This window comes from Notechis scutatus, chromosome 1 (genome assembly GCF_049901735.1).
Source record: "Notechis scutatus isolate UNSWTSFEM ecotype Mainland chromosome 1, rNotScu1.2, whole genome shotgun sequence".
Taxonomy (NCBI): Eukaryota; Metazoa; Chordata; class Lepidosauria; order Squamata; family Elapidae; genus Notechis; species Notechis scutatus.
The window spans coordinates 298,027,647-298,039,380 of NC_142009.1; the positions used below are offsets into that span (position 1 = coordinate 298,027,647).

Genomic DNA, 11,734 nt, shown 5'->3' on the forward strand with positions numbered 1-11,734 from the left:
CAGTGATGATAGTTTGTCACAGAGAAACAGTGTGTTGGTAACTCAGTGGAAACTTGAGATAAAAACTTCCAATGCCCTCAATGGCCATGATATCCTTCTTAGAGAAGGCATGTGAAAATATTTGAAATACCCTCTGTTTTAATGCAAAATTTATGATTTATGTTTATATTTTTTGATTATGATAATGATTTATCACTTATTGCTTGTATGTACACTGAAAGTTTATGCACCAGAGACAAATTTCTTATGTGTCTGCTCACACTTGACCAATAAAGAATTCCATTCTATTCTGTTTTGGTCCATATTTACTGTGACTTAAAAAAAATGTGCATAGTTGTGTAACAAATGCACTCCAACTTTAAAATAATGTGCAGGTTCCTTAAAAAGTTAAAAAAAATATTGAAGCCATGCAAAAGTCTCTATTGTGTCAATAATTATGTGAAATTCCTTATTACCCACTTGTGATCCACACTATCTGAACTAACTGCAGTTCATAAAGATATGGTTATTTTTTCTGGTTGTTAGATTTTTAAGGCAGCAGAGGAAGGGGAGGGAGCTTGATATTTTACATGATAGGTTTGTACAGCTGTATTGCATTTGTATAATTAGTTACATGATTACCATTCTTTGTTATACAAATTGTATTACTTTTAAGTATTTCCAGCCTGGCTACAAATATAAAACTATTAATGGAGTAAGTGCTCATATTAATGGCTAAAGGATTAGAATGCCAGATGCCAAATAAACTGTTTCAGTCCTGGGGAAATAAGCAAGTTCCAGTGCCTTGCAACATGGTTAGAGCCATAAGAGGTAGTTTGTTTTACAGAGATGGCACCATGACAGAGAAGACATGTCTCCTAAGTCATATCTGTTTAATTATCATTTATGTCTACATATTTAAAGGTGCAATGATCACTTTGCTTTTGAGAGTGGGAGCCCTATTTCATGATAGTTTCTCTCTCCATTACACTGATTATATTTTGTGCAAAAAACACTGTATCTTAGAATTGTGATCGAGTCATGAAGCAAAAAGAATGTATGGTTTTTGGCATAATTATGATGATCAGCCAAATTTCGGGTGTAAGTGGTCATATTAGTGTACAATTATGAAAAGCAGAATATGTTGGTGTTTTAATCTCTTGTTAATGCACTTACTGCCTGTCACAAAAGCATGTGAATATAAATATGAAAGCAAAGCTGATAAAAGCACACCATAAATTATGACTAAAATATTATGTGGGATAATTGAGGAAAAACAGCTTTGACAGTGACAGTCTCTCAGATTTATGTCTCTAAAACATATGGCTAAAAAGAGCACTGAGAAATTATCCAAGCCTTTCAAAGGGTGGAGACTTTGCTTGCTTTGAAACAAACGCAAGTGAGTAAAAATTGGGATTAAAAAAAATCAAAGCGGTCTAGATCAGACATATCTGTTTCATCCTCAATTGTAGGGGGAGAAAGTTGTATAGTATTTGAAAAAGTTTCCCAGCCTAAAAAAACCCTCCATATTCAGTGTCACCAAGGTTTGCTTATAAAATAAAATAGATCTACAGATGACGCTACAGCCATCACTCTTCACACTGCTCTAGCTCAACTAGAACGGGGGGGTATGTGAGGATGCTTTTTGTAGATTTTAGTTCTGCGTTTAACACAATTCTTCCACATAGACTAGTGTCTAAACTTCTGGATCTTGGGCTTTCTAATTCAATCTGCCTTTGGATTATGGATTTCCTGTCTGGCTGCTCACAGAGGGTCAGATTAGGTAATCATACCTCTTCAGCCCTTATTCTTAACACTGGTACACCACAGGGTTGCGTGTTGAGTCCCTTACTCTATATTCTTTATGTGCATGACTGCATTCCCATGCATGCTAGTCATGCTATTGCTAAATTTGCAGATGATACAACAGTGGTGGGACTTATCCCTAGGGGGATGAGTCTGCCTACTGAGATGAGATGGACCGGTTGCTTTCGTGGTGTGGAGACAAAACTTGGTCCTCAACACCAAGACCAAGGAGCTTATAGTGGATAATAGAAGGAACAGATCATACATCCAGCCCTTGTTTATCAGTGGAGACCGAGTGGAACAAGTGGCCAGTTTTAAGTTTCTGGATGTTACCCTAAAAGAGGACCTGACCTGGGGTGCCCACATTGCAGCCCTGGTCAAAAGGGCCCAGCAGAAATTATATTACCTGAGGCTTCGCAGAAAACAACAACTGAATGAAAAACTGCCGGTGACCTTCTACTGCTGCACCATAGAGAGCATTTTAATATATTACACCTCTGTATGGTTTGCCAATTGCACAGTGGCAGATAGGAAAGCACTCCAGAGGGTTAATGTCATTGCCCAGAAGATCATTGGTTGCCCTCTCCCCTCTTTGGAAGAGCTTTATAGTTCCCGCTGCCTCAAGAAAGCTCAAAACATTCTCAAGGATCCATCTCATCCTGGGAACCCTTTTTTTGAACTATTACCATCTGGCAGACGTACAGAATAATAAAAACAAGGACAAATAGGCTGAAAAACAGCTTCTATCACAGGGCAGTAGCTCTTCTGAATTCTGCTGTATCGTGCAGTGTTGGTGTGGTGTTGAGGGTTTCCGGTTCAATATGTGAAGGGTGGAGGATGTGTGTTTGTGTTTATTTTCATGGTCATGGTCATGATGTGCACTGAAGATGGTGTTTGATTTCATTGTATGAGGTGCAATGACAATGAAGTAAACTAAACTAATAGGTTTTTTGACCCCTAGTAAGTTTATAAAATATCCACATACAATATGTACAATTCATAAATATCTTTAATTTTTAAGGTCTAATTTATGCTACTAGGATGAACAAAGTTGCCCATTTAAGCCCCTTGGAAAATGTCAAGTCTTTATGACTCAGTTATAACTATCATTGATAATTGGGTTGAAGTAATTTATCTGATTATCTTCCTCCTTGTGGTTATCTCTATTCTGGAGAATGTCTGAATCAGCCCATCTTTATCATATCAAGCAATCTGACAAAAGGTTTTCTTTGGGTCAACTCATTGGTGTAATCACAACTGATCTCATATTTACTGTTTCTCTCTCAAAGTCCAATCTGCTAAACATATGAGGAGAAAACACATGAAGGGAGCACTTCATTTTCTTTTCTCTTGCAATTAAAATGAATAAAATAGAGAAAATGGGCAACAGCTAAGAGTTATCTCCATTGTAGATTTCTTTGTTGAGTTTCCTGAATTGATAGGCATCTTAAGATGTATAAGCACTATACACAGTCACATTTGGCATACTTCTCTTTTAAGATGACTTTTATTTACAGTTGGGCCAAATGTAGAACAAATAGAACAATTTCACAGAAAAAAACCCATATGCAAAGTGCTACTTCAAATGATATTTTACAAGAATAGAAATCATAGTTCAATATGCAGTAAAGTGGATAAAACCATTAAGGCCCTAAACTCTAAACCTTATACTAGCTCAATAAACTGGTGTAAGGAAAAAGAATATCAAGGTAATAATCTGTAAAATAATAGATGAACTGTCACCCAGTCTGGTGTCATTCTCCATTTTAGGAACATTTCTTTCATCAAGATAACTCCCATCACATAGAAATAAGGCCAAATATTGGTTATAATAATTTTAAAATTAGATAAGCAAACAAATAAGTTTGAACATGAATGTGAATGTGCTAATCAGAATGGATTACTGTTGCCCACAGTGCATATTAAGACTAGGTAGATTACAATGGATCCAACTAGATGAGGTGCTTCACTGTGTGGAAGCATGTTAGTCTGTCACAAGGCTTCAAATTGTTTTGTATAGGTAATTCATTCTACTGATGCAGAATGAAAGCCATGGATGATATGCCTTGGCAAATCATTTTGCTTATTGGACCTAAAATATCTTACCACTCCAATGAATAGCAAAATGACTTAGAAGTAGCACTTCATGTTGGATATGGTGAAATCCCCTTTTGAAGATCTGTACCATCTATAAATAATCTGCCACTTCTGTATGTATAACAGTTCTTAATCTTCAACCTGAACATAAGAAAATCTACACCTTAGCACTGCATATTGAGTGAAGAACAGGGTCTTTTAAATCTTTCCTTTAATTTTCTAAGAAACCAAAAATAGCAGTCTGATAAATTAGTAAAGAGACCATAACCTTTAGGAAAAGACTGAATCAATCAATTTCCATTTCAGCATAATGGTTAAAGAATCAAACTTATAAGAGCCTAAAACGGTCATTTTCATAAAGTAAGGTGATGTAAAATGGTTAAGTGACATAAGCTTAACAGAACTGTAATGATTCTTTGAAAAAACATATTGACAGAGTCAGGCCTTCATTTTTTACCCAATGGTTGAAGAAAAAGCAAGATGACCTAAGGTATTGATGTCAGTAGTTTCCAAGAAACCACACTGAACAGTAATTACTTTGGATCACCTGATCTGATGTTTTTCAAGTAATGTTTTACTATATATTTAATATATGAATTATAAGTAGCCCTAAGAGGTGCCATCAACTGGCTAACTTTGTCTAAATATGAAAGCCAAGCAGCATTAGATTTGATTAATATTTGAATGAGATCCATCTAGAAATGTCAAAGCTACAGGCTAAATAAATGTCTGTGTCATGTCAATAAAACATGCAATGCATGTAAGCCACAAGAAGTTTGACTCTAGGCCAACTTTGGCCTTTACTCTTTTGGATTCTAAGTAGATATTCATTGGGCCTTGTTCTTTGTTTTAAAAATGGCATGCAGGAGAGGCTAGATTAACCACAGAGTACAATCTTATATATGCGTATGTGCAAATAAGTTCCATTAAACCTAGTGACACATAATTCTGCTTTACTAATCAATTGCTGTACAGTATTAAATATAATAATTTGCTAATAGAAATCTTTCCTTTCAGGTGTAAATGAAGGGAACAGTAGTCTAACAAGGAAAATTGTGATATTGAAGAATGGGGAGAAGAAGAAGATGGAAACAGTTGGGTTTCATCTAGCCGTAAAATGTGAGGCAGGCACAAGATAGAAAAAAAATCAGTGTTTAAATCTGTAGAGTGCTGAATGATTTATAAGTTTACATTTGGTTTTTGATGCATCTTTCCATCATTCTAGAGCATAATGATGCAGATTTACAGAAGGGTAATTTTAGCCACATATAAATGCATAATGAAGACAACAGTTGTGACAAATAGCTTAACAATCAGGAAAAGTGATGGCATTGCCAAGCTTTTTTCTTGCAATCTGTGCAGGTGTGAGAGATGAAGCATGTGCAAAAGTGAGACACAGCAATGTTTTCTTAGTAACTTATGGGATAAATAAAGCTCTTTGAGCTTTACAAATACTTGCCCAGAGGCTTTCCATCTGAGAATAACATACAAGATTATTGTTGACAAGCCTTTGAAAAACACAACATATGAGCACTTAAATGTTCTAATATGACATTTTCCATAGGGACACTTTCTGAAACTTCTTGAAATCATTTGTTGATGGACGTAGGCATGTTTCCTGAAAGACAGCAGCAGGATGATTTTGTACTCATTCCTTGTTTCCAGAGGCAGAAATGAGAAATATTTCAGGCCAGGCATTCACTGTCCAATTATTCAAAGGGACTACAATATGTCTTTGTCATCAGAACATTTTTTGAAACTCCCCCAAATCATCCACTCCAGTCTACTACAAGTAATCCAGCATTTTAGTCATTGATGGCAACTAGGAATTTGAAATGCTGGTATACCAAAGAATGTTCCTTATTAATCCAGTCTTTGGCCATTTTCATATTTGTGTATCAAATTTTACATATAGGTAAAATGCATAAATAAACATGTTGTATTAACAAAATGACAAAACTTTTTAAAAATAGTCAAAGGTTTATCTGGTTATTTCAAATGAAAGTATGATTTCTTTCTTGGAAAGAAAGTTCCTGGATATGCAACTTTTATTTCTGCCACTTCTTTAAAAAAAGCCCCCAATGGGTAAAGAAGCAAAAGGCTGTGATATGCATTTGCCAATATTGGATAGATATTGATGATGATGATGATGATGATGATGATGATGATGATGATGATGATGGATGGATAGATGGATAGATGGATAGATAGATAGATAGATAGATAGATAGATAGATAGATAGATAGATAGATAGATAGATAGATAGATAGATAGATATTAAAAAAAATTAAAAAGGAAGATAAAAGTTAATACAAACTGATAGAAAAGGAATAGAAAGAAAAAGAGAAAGCTAAATGTGCAAAAAGGGCAAAAGTAAAAGAAAGAAAAAGATACAAAAAGTAGCTTCTAAACTTCTTTACAGCAGTAAATTATAAATTTACTTCTTACTTTAGGATCATAACATAACTCTCTTTTTTTATAATCTGTCCTTTATAAGAACCTAAAAGCATAAGTTTATTTCTGTCTGTTTTATGCAAAAGCTCTATAAGGAACTGCCAGTCATGAATAAACATAGAGATTGTTTTTTTTCTGATCAAAAAAGTCAATCCATCAACTATTCCTCCATTGAACCTTTCAGTCATTGTGCATACAATATTTTTGCTGCAGTTATTAGGTATAAAAACAAAGTTCATGTCAATCTCAGAAGTAAAACCTATGGTCTCAATTGTATTAATGTTTAAAATCCTCTCAATCAGTGCATGTAATTGAGTCAAATTGAATAGAATTCTTTTGCTTTTATACATGTCCACCGAACATGGGTTGTTCACATTTCCAATATAAACATGAAGTGTCTTTATATATCCTAGTCAAATCCACTGGTGAAATACACCAACTATACATCATTTTCAAAAGTTCTCTTTAAGATTATAACACAGTGTAAATTTCAATTCTTTCAACTATTAAGAGCCACAAAGAAGTTTACAGACTCCATCTGGGTTTGTATCTATTCCATATTCTCAATATGGCATATATAACAATGATTTTTAAAATCTATATTAATCTTAACTTTATCATATCACAAATAACCATGCTACCCATATATCAGATTGTATCCTTCTAATATAAGTCTTTTATTTGTTAGCAGCACCCATTTCTTCATCCAAACTAACCAGCGAGTTGAAAAACACAATTTCAAATCTGATAAATCCAATAATATTTTATTTGTATCTGTAATGTCTTATATTTAACTGGATTTTATCCCTTGCCACACAAATTTAGATAAATCCTTCTGCTTCTATATAAATGGTGCACCAATAGTTCAAACAGGTATTGTTTGAAACAAAAACAACCTTCTAGGTAAGATGTTCATTTTTATCACATAAATTCTCCCCATTGCAATTTATTCCATCTTAACATATTTTTTAAAAATATACCATGTTTTAACATAATTATTTTGAAACAACATACAATTCATATTTGCCATAATGATACTCAGGTGTTTTACTTTCTTCTCCATCTTAAAACTCATTTTATTCATCAATTCTATTTGACCTTCCACTTTCATACTCCTTTGTTAATATCTTTGTCTTCTGTTCATTAATCCTGAAACCTACTAATGCTCAACATTCTTTTAATTTGGCAATAATATTTTAACTTCCTTTAAAGGATCTTCCAGTACAAGCACCAAAAGTCTGCCTAAGTCCTTAACTTATAAATTTCCTTTAAAATCTTTATTCCCACAATCGTCTCATTTTGTCTTTTCTATCTATTCATTATTTCAAAAACCAATATGAACAAAAGAGGAGACAAAGATTGAGGTCTTGTTACTTGTTGCGCAGCACAGATTTTGTTAGATCTCCATTAACAATTATTTGTACTTGTTGTGAAGTGTAAATCAATGTTACCCATTTGATAAAGTTTTCTCCAAAATTCATATATTTCAAAACCTTGAACAAGAAAGTAAAATTTTCAAAGGCCTTCTCTGCATCTACCAAAAAAAAAAAAAAATCAATGTGGCTTGTTTTTTATTATGTTGCTCCAGCTATTCCAAAATGTCCAATAAAATTCTAACATTGCCTTTAACTGTCTTTTAGGTAAATACCTACATTGATTTTCATGAAAAAATTCTTACAAAATTATTTTCAGTATATCAAGGCAGAATTGTCGTGAACAACTTGGAGTCATTATTCAATGATGATAATAGCCGTTTTTTTTTCTTGTCGAAGTCAAATGTTTTCCTTCTTTAGGTATGAATACTGCATTGGCTTCTTTTCAACTCTCTGGCATCTTTCCTCCCTGTAGGATAGAGTTCATCATGTTTTGTTAAAATTGTAAAAGTTCACCCTCAAAATACTTATAATAATAAGAACCTGATAATTCATCTGGAACAAGTACTTTTCCTACTTTAAACTTTTGAATAGCTTCAGAAATTTTCCTAATTGTTAAGGGTCCAGTCATAATCTGTCTCTCTTTCTCTGTGGACCTCAATAAATTTTGTTTCTTTAGAAATGCATTTATTTTCTCTAGAGAGGTATCACTTCCTTTATAGAAATTGATGAAATGTTTTTATATGGCCACATTATCTAATAATGGAGTATATCCAAAATACCCAAAATACAATCAAACATTTATATTTTACCCATTTCTCTGGTTTATTTGGAAACTCAGAAGTTTTTTTGCCATGCACTATTGAGACGTAGGTTGATTATACTGTTTCATGCAGAGAACAATCTTCAGATGAATTAATCTGAAGGTCTATTTGATACTGTAGTTTAAAGATTGTGTAAATAAGCAAATAAATAAACAGAGAAGAAAGACTAATGTTTTGAAATGGTCCATTTACCATTAGCGCCAGACTAGCAGGATAAAAAGATGCATAGATCTGATCTTCCACATTATAGTGAATTGTACTATATTTGTATTAAATGACAGTCATTTCTAAGTTCATCAGTGTTAGGGACTAGATAATATCTGTTGACTTGAGATGATTCTTATTGTTGAGATCAGTAGCTTAATCTGACTAGGCTTTTCCGTTGCACAAGCACAAAAGTTTTTCTGGCTATTGAAACTTTAGGCTGCATCAATTGAAGCAACATGGCCACTTCACTTCACTTTTAAAAGAGGCAAGATCTCATTTGCAAAACTTTCCTTGCAGTAAAGCACCTCTTGGAAGCTTTGAATAGTCTTTATATCCATGTGTCAGCTCATGCTCTATTAATGTGCTTGTATGCCACCATTGTTGGTAAGGCATTTCCTTACTTGGCAATATCTAAATGACCCCTCTAATGTTGCTGATAAGGCTGAGCTACATTGTTTGTTGATACAGTTTCATGGCAGTAACTTTCAGACAGCAGGTGTAAGAATCTAGGTTTCCCATTAATATTGAAAGTATTGTAGTCAATGGGATTAGAGACAAGCAAGAAATAAATACTCCACATATTAAATGACATAACTTTTATCTTGATTCAGGGTTGTTTTTATCTACAGTTGCTTTATCAGTGAGAGGGACAACATATAAGTTAAACAAAGAAACAACTAATAGATTTGTCATCTCTACCTCTTCTATATTTCACCATGTAAACCTTTCTCCATTTTGAAAGTTTAAAAATTTAAAACAATAAGTAAAAATATGGAACATTGCAAACACTATACTATTGCAGATATTTTTGAAACCACGTGACATGTTAGAAGGCACTAATAAGACAGTGGAAACTCTCTGTGATTGATTAATGCTTTTGACAGAAGTCTCAGTGCATAGTTTTAACTATTTTTAAAAACTCATACCATTCTCTTTTCCTTGCTTCACTTGTGCAACTTTACTTCATCTTCACTCATCAGCTTTAGATGTTCTTAATATACCATCCCAAACTGCTTGTGATCATCAAGGTATCACATCCCACTAAAGAATCATTAATGTAGGGAATTCAATTTCTACTTCAAGATTTTAATACCAGAGGGGTTGACCACCATTATATATATACATGACATTTATAACTGTCATAATCTTATAGATACAAGCTGGTGCTTGTGCGAGCCGAAAGCACCAGCCTGAAGATGGCGAGTGGGACCTGTCGAAACATTGCCAAGATACTCTCAATCTTACATGGGAAAAGACCCATACACACCAAGACCTGTATACCTGTACCCATGAAAATCTATATATACAGCTTCTTAAAGTGGTAAAACCCTGTGGGATTCATCCTCAGTCTTAAAGCAGCAATAACCATGTGGATTCATCCTCATCGCATCAGCCTTACATCAGCTGGTCAGCTATTAAATCTGAATACCTTAACACATTTTAATAATGCCATCTGTTAATAAACAGTCATCTGTACCTCCAACACCTCCAAAGAATTTGGATTCCAGGACTTCTATCACCACTGGAGAAAAGGACTTTGAGGCTGATGACTTGATGAGCATCTCTGAACTGGAGAGAGGTGCTTACAGGTGCTTACAGGATGGTGGAGAAAGTGTATCATGTGAAGAGTGACACAATCATGGCTGTGAAAAGAATCCGAGCCACTGTAATACAGAAGAGGAGAAGAGACTGGTGATGGATCTGGATGTCTCCATGAGGACAGTTGACTGCTGCTACATGGACACTTATTATGGAGCTCTTTTTAGAGAGAGTAATATCTGGATCTGCATGGATTTGATGACCACGTCTCTGGATAAATTTTGCAAGGAAGTTCTGGAAAAGAAGAAGACCATTCCTGAAGACTTCCTTGGAAAAATAGCTATGTCTATTGTGCAAGCACTGGAGCATCTCCACAGAAAATTGTCGGTGATTCACAGAGATGTGAATCAGTCTAACATCATGATCAACAAATCAGAGTTCAGAGTCACAGAAGCCAGACAGACAGTGAATAAATTTAATAAATGAAATAAAATAAAAATAAACAACCTCTTTGAAATCTCTGTAAAAAGAGATGGGATATCACAAAAACCATTATTCATTTGAACTTTTAGGACAGAATCAGAAGCATTTGTTCCTTGTAAGTCTATTCATGAATAAAAGGTAAATGCTTTCATAACTGAAGTTATATATCAGCTTTTTATGGTTGAAGTTTTACAAGCAAAACTCTGACTTCATACAAAATAATATATAGACTTTTAAAAACCATAGCTTTCTCACTCTGACAGTTATTTTGTTGGCTGGAAATACCTTTTCTACCATTAGCCATATACTATTGCAGGAGTAAAGTCTTAGATCATTAAGCAATGATATGATGGAGTTATTTAAATTAATTAAGGGTTATTACAAAATTAAATACAAAGATTTATTTAATGCAATTGGTTGGGTTACAGCCAGAAAGTCCAAACTACCACAAAAATAGAATGTACTTAAGAAAAATGCAAAGAGATATTTTGGAAGAAAAGAAGTGATATCTTTCCAATGAAAGCAACATAAGCATGCCAGTCATCTTGAAAGCTATTTTTTAAAAGTTATCTTTGAAATTATTAGTAAAATTCTGCTATGGTTGACTATAAAGAAGGAAAAAATAGGTTTTATATAAAAGAAAAAAATGTTGTTACTATGGAAAGCTATAAGTGTTGTTATAACTAGAGAGGCACAGCACTTAAAGATGCTGGATTTGTCTGCCAGAGATAGTCAACACCCTGGAGGTTAAAACTCACAGCACCACATGGTGGAATGAGTTCCCGTCATTTGCCCCTAGCTCCTGCCCACCTAGTAGTTTGGAAGTATGTAAAATGCAAGTAGATAAATAGGTACCACTCTGGTGGGAAAAATTACCAAGATTCTATGCAAAAGTGGGAGCTATCGTCAGACCTACCTGGATGCAAGGCAAGGTGAACCAAAAAAAAGCCCAGATGCCCCAACATCCCCCA

The 11,734-nt window shown here is 34.2% G+C and overlaps 1 pseudogene; it reads left to right on the forward strand.

Moving 5' to 3' along the window:
- The first annotated feature begins 10,184 nt into the window (after window positions 1-10,184).
- On the forward strand, window positions 10,185-10,766 carry LOC113409929 (dual specificity mitogen-activated protein kinase kinase 3 pseudogene; annotated as a pseudogene).
- Window positions 10,767-11,734: the final 968 nt, after the last annotated feature.